This window comes from Macaca mulatta, chromosome 11 (genome assembly GCF_049350105.2).
Source record: "Macaca mulatta isolate MMU2019108-1 chromosome 11, T2T-MMU8v2.0, whole genome shotgun sequence".
In the NCBI taxonomy this organism is placed as follows: domain Eukaryota; kingdom Metazoa; phylum Chordata; class Mammalia; order Primates; family Cercopithecidae; genus Macaca; species Macaca mulatta.
In genome coordinates, this window is record NC_133416.1 from 91,338,214 (window position 1) to 91,352,120 (window position 13,907).

A 13,907-nucleotide genomic window follows, 5' to 3' on the forward strand; every position below is an offset into this window, starting at 1 on the left:
GCCAACAAACATGAAAAAAAATGTTCCACATAACTAATCATCAGAGAAAAGCAAATCAAAACTCTAATGAGATAACATATCACACCAGTCAAAATGACTATTAATGAAAAGTCAAAAAGCAGCAGATGCTTACAAGGCAGTGGAGAAAAGAGAATGCTAATACACTATTGGTAGAATTGTAAACTAGCTCAGCCACTGTGGAAAGCAGTTTGTACATTTCTCAAAGAATTCAAAATAGAACTACCATTTGACCAGCAATTCCATTACTGAAAACACATATAAAAGAAAATAAATTGCTCCACCAAAAAGACACATGCACTTATATGTTCATCATAGCACTCTTCAGAATAGCAAAGACATGGAGTTAACCTAGCTGCCCATCAGCAATGGATTGGGTAGATAAAATGTGGTACATATATAAACCATAGAATACTATGCAACCATAAAAAAAATTATTTCTTTTGTAGCAACATGGATACAGCTGGAGGCCATTATCCTTAGCAAATTAACATAGAAACCAAAAACCTCATACTTCATGTTCTCACTTATTAGTGGGAGCAAACAATGGGACTCATGAACATAAAGATAGGAACAGTAGACACTGGGAACTCCTAGAGGTGAAGACAGGTAGGGGCAAGGTTTCAAAACCTAACTATTTGGTATTATACTCACTATTTGGGTTATGCGATCAATCATTCTCCAAATCTTAGCATCACATGATATATACATATAACAAACCTGCACATATACTCCCTAGACCTAAAAGAAAAGTTGGAATTATTTTTTAACAAATCAATCAATCAATCAATCAATAAAACATCATATTTTCATATTTCCATAATATCATTAATAATATAATATAATATCATTAATAATCATTAAAAAGTATATCTGAAATAGGAGACTGATAGGACTTGTTTTCTGGTCACAACACTCTTGAGCAAAACGGGATCTGATCTAGACACAATGTGGTAAAGAAACCACTCAAAACCAGCAGATAGTGAGGAAAGTGATCTCAAGCAGCGCTGGTTACTCATTAGCATAAGACACTCCCACTAGTGCCATAGCAGTTCACAAATTCCATGGCAACGACCAGGAAGTTACTGCCCTCTTCCATGACACAACCCACAAGTTACCACAACTTTCCTAGAAATTTCTGGATACCCTGCCCCTTTATTTGCATGTAACTGAAAGTGGGTCTAAGTAGATATAAATATTTTGCCCTAGAATTGCAGCACAGGGCACACTGCCTATGAATTATACCTGCTCCAAAAGGAGCAGTTCCAGTTCAATAAAAGATTGTTGTTTAAAAACACCGGCCCACTCTTGCATTTTTTCCTCAATTTGGGGACTCGCCTGTCTGCCTGTATCACCTCTACACCCAAATTTATCACAGACAAATTCTTTTCACACTAATATTCTCTTTCCTTTGCCTCTATATTGACTCTTTCAATTAAACTTCCTGAAAAAGTTTATCAGAAATGTGCCTTATATGTAAAAACAAGGAACAAATCTCCCATTATTTTTCTTAAAATTCTTACATACAGAAGATATGACCATGACGATTACAAGTCACTATTTTCATTCTTGAACCTTATTTGGACGTTTTAATAGGTTGATCTGGTTCTAACAAATGCTGCTCACTTAAAAAATGATAAATGAAAACTCACTCAAAACTGCACAACTACATGAAAACTGAACAACCTTCTCCTGAATGACTACTGGGTAAATAACTAAATTAAGGTAGAAATAAAGAAGTCATTTGAAACCAATGAGAACAAAGACACAACGTAGCAGAATCTCTGAGACAAAGCCAAAGCAGTGTTTAGAGGGAAATTTATAGCACTAAATGCCCACAAGAGAAAGCAGGAAAGATCTAGAATCAGCACCCTAACATTACAATTAAAAGAACCTGGGAAGCAAGAGCAAACAAATTCAAAAGCTAGCAGAAGACAAGAAATAACTAAGCTCAGAGCAGAACTGAAGGAGATAGAGACACGAAAAACCCTTAAAAAAATCAATGATTTCAGGAGCTGGATTTTTGAAAAGATTAACAGAAAAGATAAACTGCTTGCCAGACAAAGAAGAAAACACAGAAAAATCAAATAGACACAATAAAAAAATGATAAATGGGATATCACCACTCATCCCACAGAAATGCATACTTCCATCAGAGAATACTACAAACACCCCTACACGAATAAACTAGAAAATCCAGAACAAATGGATAAATTCCTAAACACATACACCCTCTGAATACTAGACCAGGAAGAAGTAACAAGTTCTGAAATTGAGGCAGTAATTAATAGCCTGCCAACCAAAAAAAAACCAGGATCAGAGGGATTCACAGCCGAATTCTACCAGAGGTACAAAGAGGAGCTGGTACCATTCCTTCTCAAACTATTCCAAACAACACAAAAAGAGGGACTCCTCCCTAACTCATTTTATGAGGCCAGCATCATCCTAATGGCAAAGCCTGTCAGAGACACAACAAAAAAAATGAAAATTTTAGGCTAATATACCTGATGAACATCGATGTGAAAATCCTCAATAAAATACTGGACAACCTTATCCAGCAGCACATCAAAAAGCTTATCCACCATGATCAAGTCAGTTTCATCTCTGGGATGCAAGGCTGGTTCAATATACATAAAACAATAAATGTAATCCATCACATAAACATAATCAATGATAAAAATCACATGATTATGTCAATAGATGCAGAAAAGTCCTTTGATAAAATTTAAAACTCCTTCATGTTAACAACTCTCAATAAACTAGGTATCGATGGAACATGTCTCAAAATAATAAGAACTATTTATGACAATCCAACAGCCAATACCATACTGAATGGGCAAAAACTGGAAGCATTCCCTTTGAAAACCAGCACAAGATAAGGATAGCGTCTCTCACCACTCCTATTCCACATAGTATTAGAAGTTCTGGCAAGGGCAATCAGGTAATAGAAAGAAATAACGTGTATTCAAATAGGAAGAGAGGAAGTCAAATTGTCTCTGTTTGCAGATGAAATGTTTGTATACCTAGAAAACCCCATTGTTTCGCTTAAATTCTCCTTAAGCTGATAAATGACATCAGCAAAGTCTCAGGACACAAAATCCATGTGCAAATATTACAACCATTCCTATACATCAATAATAGATAGAGAGCCAAATCATGAGTGAACTCTCATTCACAATTACTACAAAGAGAATAAAATACCTAGGAACACAACTTACAAGGGATGTGAAGGACCTCTTCAAGGAGAACTACAAAATACTGCTCAAGGACATAAGAGAGGACACAAACAAATAGAAAAACATTCCATGCTCATGGATAGGAAGAATCAATATTGTGAAAATGTCCCTACTGCCCAAAGTAATTCATAGATTTAATGCTATCCTCATCAAGCTACCATTGACTTTCTTCACAGAATTAGAAAAAACTACTTTAAATATCATATGGAAGCAAAAAAAAAAAAGAGCCTGTATAGCCAAGACAGTCCTGAGCAAAAAGAACAAAGCTGAAGGCATCACCCTACCTGACTTCAAACTATACTACAAAGCTACAGTAACCAAAACAGTATGGTATTTGTACTGAAACAGATATGTAGACCAATGGAGCAGAACAGAGGCCTCAGAAATAATGTCACATATAAACTACCATCTGATTTTTGACAACCCTGACAAAAACAAGCAATGGGGAAAGGATTCTCTATTTAATAAACGGTGTTGAGAAAACTGGCTAGTCACATACAGAAAACTGTAACTGGGCCCCTCCTTACACCTTATGCAAAAATTAACTCAAGATGGATTAAAAACTTAAACATAAGACCTAAAACCATAAAATCCCTAGAAGAGAATCTAGGTAATACCATTCAGGATATAGGCATGTGCAAAGATTTCATGACTAAAACACCAAAAGCAATGGCAACAAAAGCCAAAATTGACAAATGGGTTCTGTTAAACGAAAGAGCTTCTGCACAGCAAAAGAAACTATCATCAGAATGAACAGGCAACTTACAGAATGGGAGAAAAAAAATGCAGTCTATCCATCTGACAAAGGGCTAATATCCAGAATCTACAAGGAACTTAAACAAATTTGCAAGAAAAAATCAACCACATCAAAAAGTGGGCAAAGGATATGAACAGACACTTCTCCAAAGGGCATATTTATGCAGCCAACAAATATATGAAAAAAAGCTCATCTTCACTGTTCATTAGAGAAATGGAAATGAAAACCACAAAGAGATACCATCTCACGCCAGTTAGAATGATAATCATTAAAAAGTCAGGAAACAACAGATGCTAGAGAGGATGTGGAGAAATAGGGATGCTTTTACACTGTTGGTGGAAGTGTAAATTAGTTCAACCATTGTGGAAGACAGTGTGGCGATTCCTCAAGGATCTAGAACTAAAAATAGAAATACCATTTGACCCAGCGATCTCATTACTGGGCATATACCCAAAGGATTATAAATCATTCTACTATAAAGACAAATGCACATGTATGTTTACTGCAGCACTATTCATAACAGCGAAGACTTGGAACCGAGCCAAATGCCCATCAATGATAGACTGGATAAAGAAAATGTGGCACATATATACCATGGAAAACTATGCAGTCATAAAAAAGGATGAGTTCAGCCAGGCACCGTGGCTCACACCTGTAATCCTAGCACTTTGGGATGCCAAGATGGGCAGATCTCAAGGTCAGGAGTTTGAGACCAGTCTGACCAACATGGTGAAACCTCATCTCTACTAAAAATACAAAAACTAGCCAGGCTTGGTGGCACCTGCCTGTAGTCTCAGCTACTCAGGAGGTCAAGGCAGGAGAATCATTTGAACCTGGGAGGTAGAGGTTACAGTGAGCCGAGATGGTGCCACCGCATTCCAGCCTGGGCAACAGAGCAAGATTCCATTTCATGAAAAAAAGAAAAAAGAAAAGAAAAATAAAAGGATGAGTTTATATCCTTTGCAGGGACATGGATGAAGCTGAGAAAACATCATTCTCAGCTGATTAACACAGGATCAAAAAACCAATCACCGCAAGTTCTCACTCATAAGTGGGAGTTGAACAATGAGAACACCTGGAGACAGGGAGGGGAACACCACACACGGGTGCCTTTTGGAGGGTGGTGGGCTAGGGGAAGGATAGCATTAAGAGAAATTCCTAATGTAGATGGAGGGTTGATGGGTGCGGGAAACCACGAAGGCACGCGTATACCTATGTAACAAACCTGCACATGTATCCCAGAACTTAAAATATAATTTTAAAAAATGACAAAGAAAATTACAAAATGAAAGCAATGTTACATTTCTTGGTAGAGTATGATTTGAAAGCCATTTTTAAGTAGGAGGACTACTTTTAACTGGAGACCAGAAAACCTGCCAAGAATATGTCATAAATGAATTTTTTTAATGTCGGTAAATTCAGTCAGTGATTGATATGCTTTGAAAGACTGTTCACTTAGCAGAAATCCCCATTTGCAATGCTAAAGTGTAAAATAGCAAAGGAGAGGAAATAAACGTACTTGAATCATTTATAAAGATTTGCAGAGGCAGTAATAAGTTCACCTTTAGAAAATTATCAGTGAATGAAGTTTGTGGTGGTGAAGCTGAGGGATAGAAGCCAAATGCCTATTGGCTGGTGTCCTGTGGACTTCCCCTCACATTTCTGCCAACAATTCTTAGCTCTGACCCTGAAACACCTGCTTCCTCGAAGGGACAGTCTGTCAAACTGAACTAAGTAAAAATTGTTCTGTACTTTGGGAAAATGTGCAGGAGTAGAATGAAACCTTATGGTCTATTTTTTAAATCTGGGATCTGAGCTTTAAAACAGAAATTGTCTGAGTTTAATCAGTTCATTAGTCCTCATCTCAGTTACCAAATCTAATGTCTTGAGAAAAAAAGTGTTGTCTAAAATGTGAAATAAAAATATGTAAACTTTCTAAATTGGGGTTAAAAATTGTACATTATTTGTTTAAATTGAAACCAAAAACAAACTGATAATGTATTTTGGAAGGAATGATTTGAAAATAATATAAACATAACTGTAAAGCACTGCTGATATTAATACTACTATTACCCTTTTGATTCCTTTGTATTGCAATGTTTGTAATAAATGAATTGCATCAATTGTTACTGCTCTTATCACCAGGAAAGAAAAAAGAGACCAGCATGTGAGTCTACACTCAACTGATTAACTGAAGTTATGGTTTTGAATAATCAGTTTTGTCATTGCCAGCCTCAGATTCTTCTGTAAAAATAGATAATTCTCTCTTCCATAATGTGTAATAAAACATTTATATGTCCTTCAGTTTGTCATTTATCAAGCAACTTTGAAACAAATAAGAGGTTAGACGAACAGGTTGTTGAAAAATTAAACATTTAACTAGTCTTTAGATTCATCTAGATAAAATTTAGAAATTGTAATTATTTACACACCAATTACTATAAAATTAAAAATTAACATGTGATTACTTTGTATCTACCATAACAGAGTTATTTCTATTTACAACACTTTTATGAAAAAGATTTTAAAAATTGATATTGGTAAGTTGGTTTTTATAGTTCCAAGGGCTATTAATTTGACTTGAAATTCTGACATTTTTAATCTTTATTAAGGAAGATTAATGTATTAATATCTCATTATAGAAAACTTCCAGTTGTAAATGCACCTAAAAGTTAAACTGCATTTGTTACAGGAGGTTGACTATACCCACAAAAATTATAATTAGCTCACTATACTTGATTTTAGCTTATTTTATAAATTATGTTAATTATTTCTACTTCACTTGTTGCTGTGAATGCATTAAGATTCTTTAAATCTGTATATTTCTCTCTATAGTCTCATTTTGTTTATTTTTGAAAAAATCAACAGAATACTTATTAAATAGACATTCAAAAATGTGTAGCTAGTAGAAAACCCAATAGAAAATCTTCATAAATTTAAAATTCAATTTAAAAACTTGCTTGTAGTATATGAACTTCTATACTAGACAAAATTAAATTAAACAGAGATTTGAAATGTGAGCAATTTAAATATCTAGGATATCTTAATAATAAAATCACTTTATTAGTTTCCTATAAATAATATATATTCAAAATACATGAAAGTCATTTGATATTTTAATGAAGGAAAGCTTAAATACCTGTTTGACAATGTATATGACAGTTTTAAAACAGAATCAATTTGAGAATAACTGTCTCTCATTTAATGCACCACTGAGACTCCTTTACCCATCTCCAACTTCTCACCATGGCATTCAGCAAAACGTTCATTTCCTCATCTTCTTTAGCATGATACATCAAGCTCCTGATGACTTGTCTTCTTATCTATATGGTATAGGCATGTCATACCACATGTAATTTATGAGCCAGGTATAATGAATTAGTGTCAGTACTCAGAATATAACATAGTATTCCACATTTCTCTATACGTGTACATATTGTCAATGCCATCTCATTTTCCTTTCCATCGGCATTTTTTTTTGAATAAAATACACCCATTCTTCAGCAGTTGATTCTCATTAGTAGGTTCTTCCTCCTCTATTCTACTGCAGATCTCCTCTAATTTACAATGGTTTGATATGTAATTTTTTGACATAAAGATGGTGCAAATGCAATATGTATTCAGTACACTCCCAGGGTTGTAATGAGGCTATGTCCATATAAATCTTTTTAATTTGAAAATATTATCAGTGGAAATACACTTTCAATTTACAATATTTTCAATTCCCAATGAATTTATCAGATTGTAATCCCACTGTAAACCAAGGAGCATCTGTATAAATTATTCTATAGTAGTATATTTCAATTATATGTCTTCTTTCCTCCGTTCTGGTAGTATTAAGTTTTCTGAGAACAGATTTTATTTCAAATGAATTTTAGTTCAAAGCTCTTTGAGATCAAATATTTAATTTTCTCATATTTGAAGCCCACATTCTAAGAAGTTCAATTATTTAATAATGAATGAAAAGGAAATGACTGGAGGAGTAAAATATATTTTCAATGATGGATTACTCTTGTTTTTCTTAAACTCATTGCGCTGAACCAAAATAATCTATCTATCTCTTAAAGAATACATTTAAAACTCTCACATTCTTTCTATTATTCACTACTTATCTTTTTTAGGAATATATATTCTTTTATAACATCATTTGCATTGTAATTAAAAGTAACTTTTCTGTTACTTAAATGTCTCCAAACATAGTAGAGAATGGACATGATAAATATGGAAATAAAACAACTGATTGGTTTACTGACTTAATGGCAATTATTTCAATGAAGACAGAGCAAAATTGGAAGCATTTATTCTTAGTAATATAAGAAACAAAACAATTGTCTGGAAAAAGCCACAGAATGAGAGACAATTGTTTAAATAGAAAGAAGGAGGAAAAAATGCCTAAAATTCCTAGTTTCTCAAACAAAATATTCTTAATAAACCATTTGTGTGAAAACTAGGTAAGATGTTTTGTTTGTTTGTTTTTTATTAAGTTTAAACATATTACCAGAGGATAAAGTTTAAAACAGCAGATGGAGACTACAAAATAAAATTTCAATAAAACTAAAAACAAATCAAAACTATCCGTTTTGAAGAATAGAGAAAAAAATGACTAAAAAACAACAACAGATGCATAGTCTTGCAGACATGGCAAAAAATATCAAGTATTTTCGCATGTGTGTCATATCAATTCCTAAGGTAAAGAAGAAAAAGACTATGATATAAAGATATATTTGAAAAAATAATGACTAAAATTTTATTCAAATAAGTAAAAATATCAAACAAGATCCACAACCCCGTATAGGAAGGAAAACTGCAAAGAAACGCAAAACTAGTGGTTAAACTGTTGTAAGTCAAAGACACAAAAAGAGAAAAAAATCATAAAATCTGCAAGAGAAATACCATAACTTATAAGTGCATAAAGTTACATAGATGTGACCCAAAAATGGAGGCCAGAAGATAATGGAATGACAACTTTAAAACGCTAAAGAAAAATAATCGTCCTAATATTCTATATTCAACAAAAATATATTCAAAGTGAGCATAAAATATACACATTTTTAAATTAATTAAATATAACAGAATTCATTGAGTACAGAACTGTACTCAAATTTTTTAAACTGCTAAAAGGAATGATGCCAGATAAAAACATGTCTACAGAAAAAAAAAAAAAAAGACATTTTAATGATGCATATTGAAGGACTAACCTGCCCCTCCACACCTACGGGCGTTTCTCGTTAGGTGGAACAAGAGACTTGAGAAAAGAAATGAGACACAGAGACAAAGTATAGAGAAAGAAAAAGTGGGCCCAGGGGACCGGTGCTCAGCATACAGAGGACCCGCACCGGCACCGGTCTCTGAGTTCCCTCAGTATTTATTGATCATTATCTTTACCATCTTGGAAAAGGGGAAGTGGCAGGATAATAGGGTCATCGTAGGGAGAAGGTCAGCAGTAAGACACAGGAATAAAGATCTTTGTGACATGAATACGTTTAAGGAAAAGTGCTGTGCCTTGATATGCATATGCAAACATCTCCATAAACCTTTTTAGTGCATAAAGAGCAGCATTGCCGCTAGCATGTCCCACCTTTCGCCCTACGGCGGTTTTCTCCTTTCTCAGAAACAGAACATACAATCGGGTTTTACACCAAGATGTTCCATTGCCCAGGGACGGGCAGGAGACTGATGCTTTTCTCTATCTCAGCTGCCAAGAGGCCTTCTTTCCTCTTATACTAGTCCTCCTCAGCACAGACCCCTCACGGGTGTCAGGCTGGGGGACCATCAGGTCTTTCCCTTCCCACGAGGCCATATTTCAGATTATCACATGGGGAGAAACCCTGGACAATACCTAGCTTTCCTAGGCGGAGGTCCCTGCGACCCTTGGCAGTGTATGTGTCCCTGGGTACTTGAGATTAAGAGAATGGTGATGACTTTTCACAAGTTTACTGCCTTCAGCACTTGTTTAACAAAGCACACCCTGCACAGCCCAAAATCCGTTAAACATTGAGTCACCACAGCACATATCTCTTGCGAGGACAAGGTTGGGGGTAGGGTCACAGATTAACAGCATCTCAGATACAGAACTACTATTTTCTTTTTACATTTTAATGTATTTGGAACTTCTTATTTTGTGTGTTACGTTTTATAATTCTTTTATGATGTGGTGAACCAAGTATGACCACAAGAGGAACCACAGAAAAGGCTCAGGAAAACAAAGTTCTTAACACCCACAGGTCCTAGAGACAACAGGTACAACATGCCAAGCAAGGTCTATTATATCTACTTCTTTCTATATAGACACATTAACAGTCTGATCTCTCTTTCTTTTCCCCACACATATAAATACAACTAGCAACATTTTATTGTTACTTTATTAAAAATACAATTGTTAAACACAAAAATTATAATATTGTATTGTGAGTTAAAGAATGCATGTATAGTGTAAAAAATATATAACCCCAATAGCACAAGCAATGTGTTTAAATTACATTTTGTTGTTGAAGGTGTCTTGTGTTTATGTGAAATGCTAAAATAATGTTTCTACATAGACTGCAGTCAGTTAAATATGTAAATTTGATTTCCTAATTCACCATTAAATTAAAAAGTATAACTGAAGACCCAGTGGATGAATAAAATAGGTTATTAAAAATTCCTGGTAAATGAAGAAGAAAAACCTGATGTGACAACCAATTACAAAAAGCAAGATGGTGTGTTATGCCCAGACCGTTTATTCCCCGAAGAAGACCACCAGAGTCCAGAGTCAAAGCTAAGCAGCAAGGATCTTTATTACAGGTTCGAACCTGGAACTCTCACTCGCTCGTGAAGCAAGACGGGCAGGAGCGAGCTCCCCCACCCCGCTCCGAACAGTGTTATATAGTCTAAGAAAAGTGGGTATAGAATTATTATACGAAACAGATGTATGATTGACTAGTGTTTGAACAAGGCGATTTGGCTAACTATGATTGGTTCCCGCCATTTCTGATATTTCGGTTCAACCCTTGAGGCGGGAGAGCAGTTTTACACAAAGGCAGTTAATTATATTGCGTCAGGTTGCACAACCGGTTTCTGGCAGCATGATTGTATCTTACTTAAACACGTCTTGTGACCCGGCCTCAGAAAGAAAACAAGTACTTACAGAACTTACGAAATCTCTGGTACGTGCAGAGATTAGAGAGCAGAACAAAGGATTTAGCAATAGGGTGTAGCGGGGGAGCGGGTACGCAATTCTGTGTCTTTGTGTCCTTTCAGGTGATATAAACTAAAGATATTACTATAAATGTGAGTCTATTTCTGTCATCTCATTGTGTATTTTCTATTTGACTGCCTGTTATGTTTTCTCTTTACTTATTTTCTTTCACTTAGAACAAACAAGTATTTAATTCTTTATTTTCTCTTTACAAATAGTAAAATATTTAAGACTAAAATTATGTATCTAGAATAAAAGATTTATTTAATTTTATTACATTTTATCAAAGCATGTTACAAATCAGCCTGCACAAATCCAAAGCTGTGGCATGTTCCTAAGTCTCCCAATGTTATAAATGCAGCAGTCATTCCGTAATATGTTATAATATTTTAATTTAATGTAGATAAATGCAGGACTTGGCTGAACCAATAAATATGAAAACTGAAGGATTATTAAAAAAAAAATTTAACTTGCCTTACATGATACTACTACTTACTATAACCTTCTACAAAATATAGACAACAAATGAAGAATAAGATTGAGTATATATAATGAAGAAGTCATTATATACCAAAATAGTTTAAATTGGATAAACACAATTAGACAATTAACTTGTACTGCAAATAGTTTAAATTTTTCTGCATATGAAGTGCTTAGAGACACTGCTCTCCCAGGGCTAACAAGTTATTAAAGGTAACAAAGGGCTCAGTTTGAGCATGTTTTTGATATACACACTAACCACTCTAGAACCATAAGTCCTCTATCTGGTCTGTATATCCCAGGAGACAATATTTCTCTGCCTTTATTATTCCAGTGCTAGGTACCAGGCAACTAGGAGCCATCCCTATATTCTAAAGCTGACCAAAATTATTCAAACTAGCCAATCCTAACTACTCACTCTGCCCTGCTTTGCGTTTCCCATGGAAACTCCAGTAAACACATGTCTAAACCTTCCCCTGGCTCCTGTCTTCAGGCGTTTGTTTATCCTGGTGTCTTTCTCACGTGACCTTGCTTGGCATGTTGTACCTGTTGTCTCTAGGACCTGTGAGTGTTAAGAACTTTGTTTTCCTGAGCCTCTTCTGTGGTTCCTCTTGTGGCCATACTTGGTTCACCATATCATAAAAGAATTATAAAACGTAACACACAAAATGAGAAGTTCTAAATACATTAAAATGTAGAAAGAAAATAGTAGGAGAGTTGGGGCAGTCTGTATATCTTGGATAAAGTCAAAGGGAAACAATAAACTGACAATATCAGCAACATATGTAACAGGTGAAACATACATAGTTTATTAAATTCATCTATCCATTTATAATGAAAGGATACAACTTCAATAGAAAAAAGACCAATGATTTAATTAAGCTATCCAAATAATAAAACATAAAATCTTACAGGCATTGGTAACAGAGTACTTAAACTGATATGGAACAAAGAAATAATCTGAACCTTCTAAAAAATGTATTTGTGATAAATCAGAAAGAATTATGATACCCCAATGAAATAAAGAGTACTCTCACACATCGGTTGTAATAATGTGACTCTAAAATATTCTGGACATATACATTGTAATATTCGTATGCCCTTCTGGTTCAGTAATATCCTTTCTGGCTTTCTATCTTTAACAAAGATAAAATGCACCTACATATAAGGACAAATAAACAAGATGAATTAGAGCAACAGAATTGACAAGATAGAAATTCTGAAAAGAACTAGAATGTTCATCAAGAAAGGAAATATGAATATACTCTATTATAATCACACTATAGAATATTATGGAGCCATTAAAAATATTTGTGTCACTGTATAATACTTATGATGTATTCATAAATGAAAATTTAGGTGCAGAGAAATGTCAGAATAGTATACCATTCCATAAAATTAGATTTGAAAAATTCTATGTGTTTATGTAAGAATATTTTATGTATGTATGTATATATTTTGGTAAGAACATTACAAAAGATTAGTGCGTGAAGGCAACAAGATGTTCATTTTAGTTACGTTAATTAGGATACTGGATAAAACAGGAATAGGAGATATATGAAGAGAAAAAACTATAGATGAATGGGAAAATGCCTTGTTTTATATTATTAAATAAAAATGTAGTAGTGTATAGTATAAGAAACATATCATGGCTATATGACTAATCATAGCCATACCACTCACTCAAACATATTTCAGGCCCAACACTACATGTTTGCTATCAGTGTGGTGCAAGATGGCCTAGGGTTTTCCAACCCTGGTCTGTGGATTTCCAGGACACAAGACCACCTCAGCACAGAAGCAACATAAATAAACCTTAAAACAAAGCTTACCCTTACAAGAATAACTTAAACTCCCTTTATAAAAGGAAGACCCAGTAACTAACCCTGACTGAATACAAGTACAGATGTTCCTTGAATTAAAATGAGGTTGTGTCCTGATAAATCCACCATAAATTGAAAAATATAATAAGAAGAAAATTCGTTTTGTACACCTAACCTACTGAACATCATAGCTTAGCCTAGCCTGTCTTAAACCTCCTTGGAACACTTACGGTAGCCTACAGTTGGGCAAAATCATCTAGCACACAGCCTACTTTATAATAAAGTGTGAATATCTCATATAATATATTGAATACTCTACTGAAATGTGAAAAATAGAATGTATGGTGCTTGAAGTATGTTTTCTACTGAATGTGTATGGCTTTCGTGCGCTATTGTAAATTCAGAATCCCTAAATC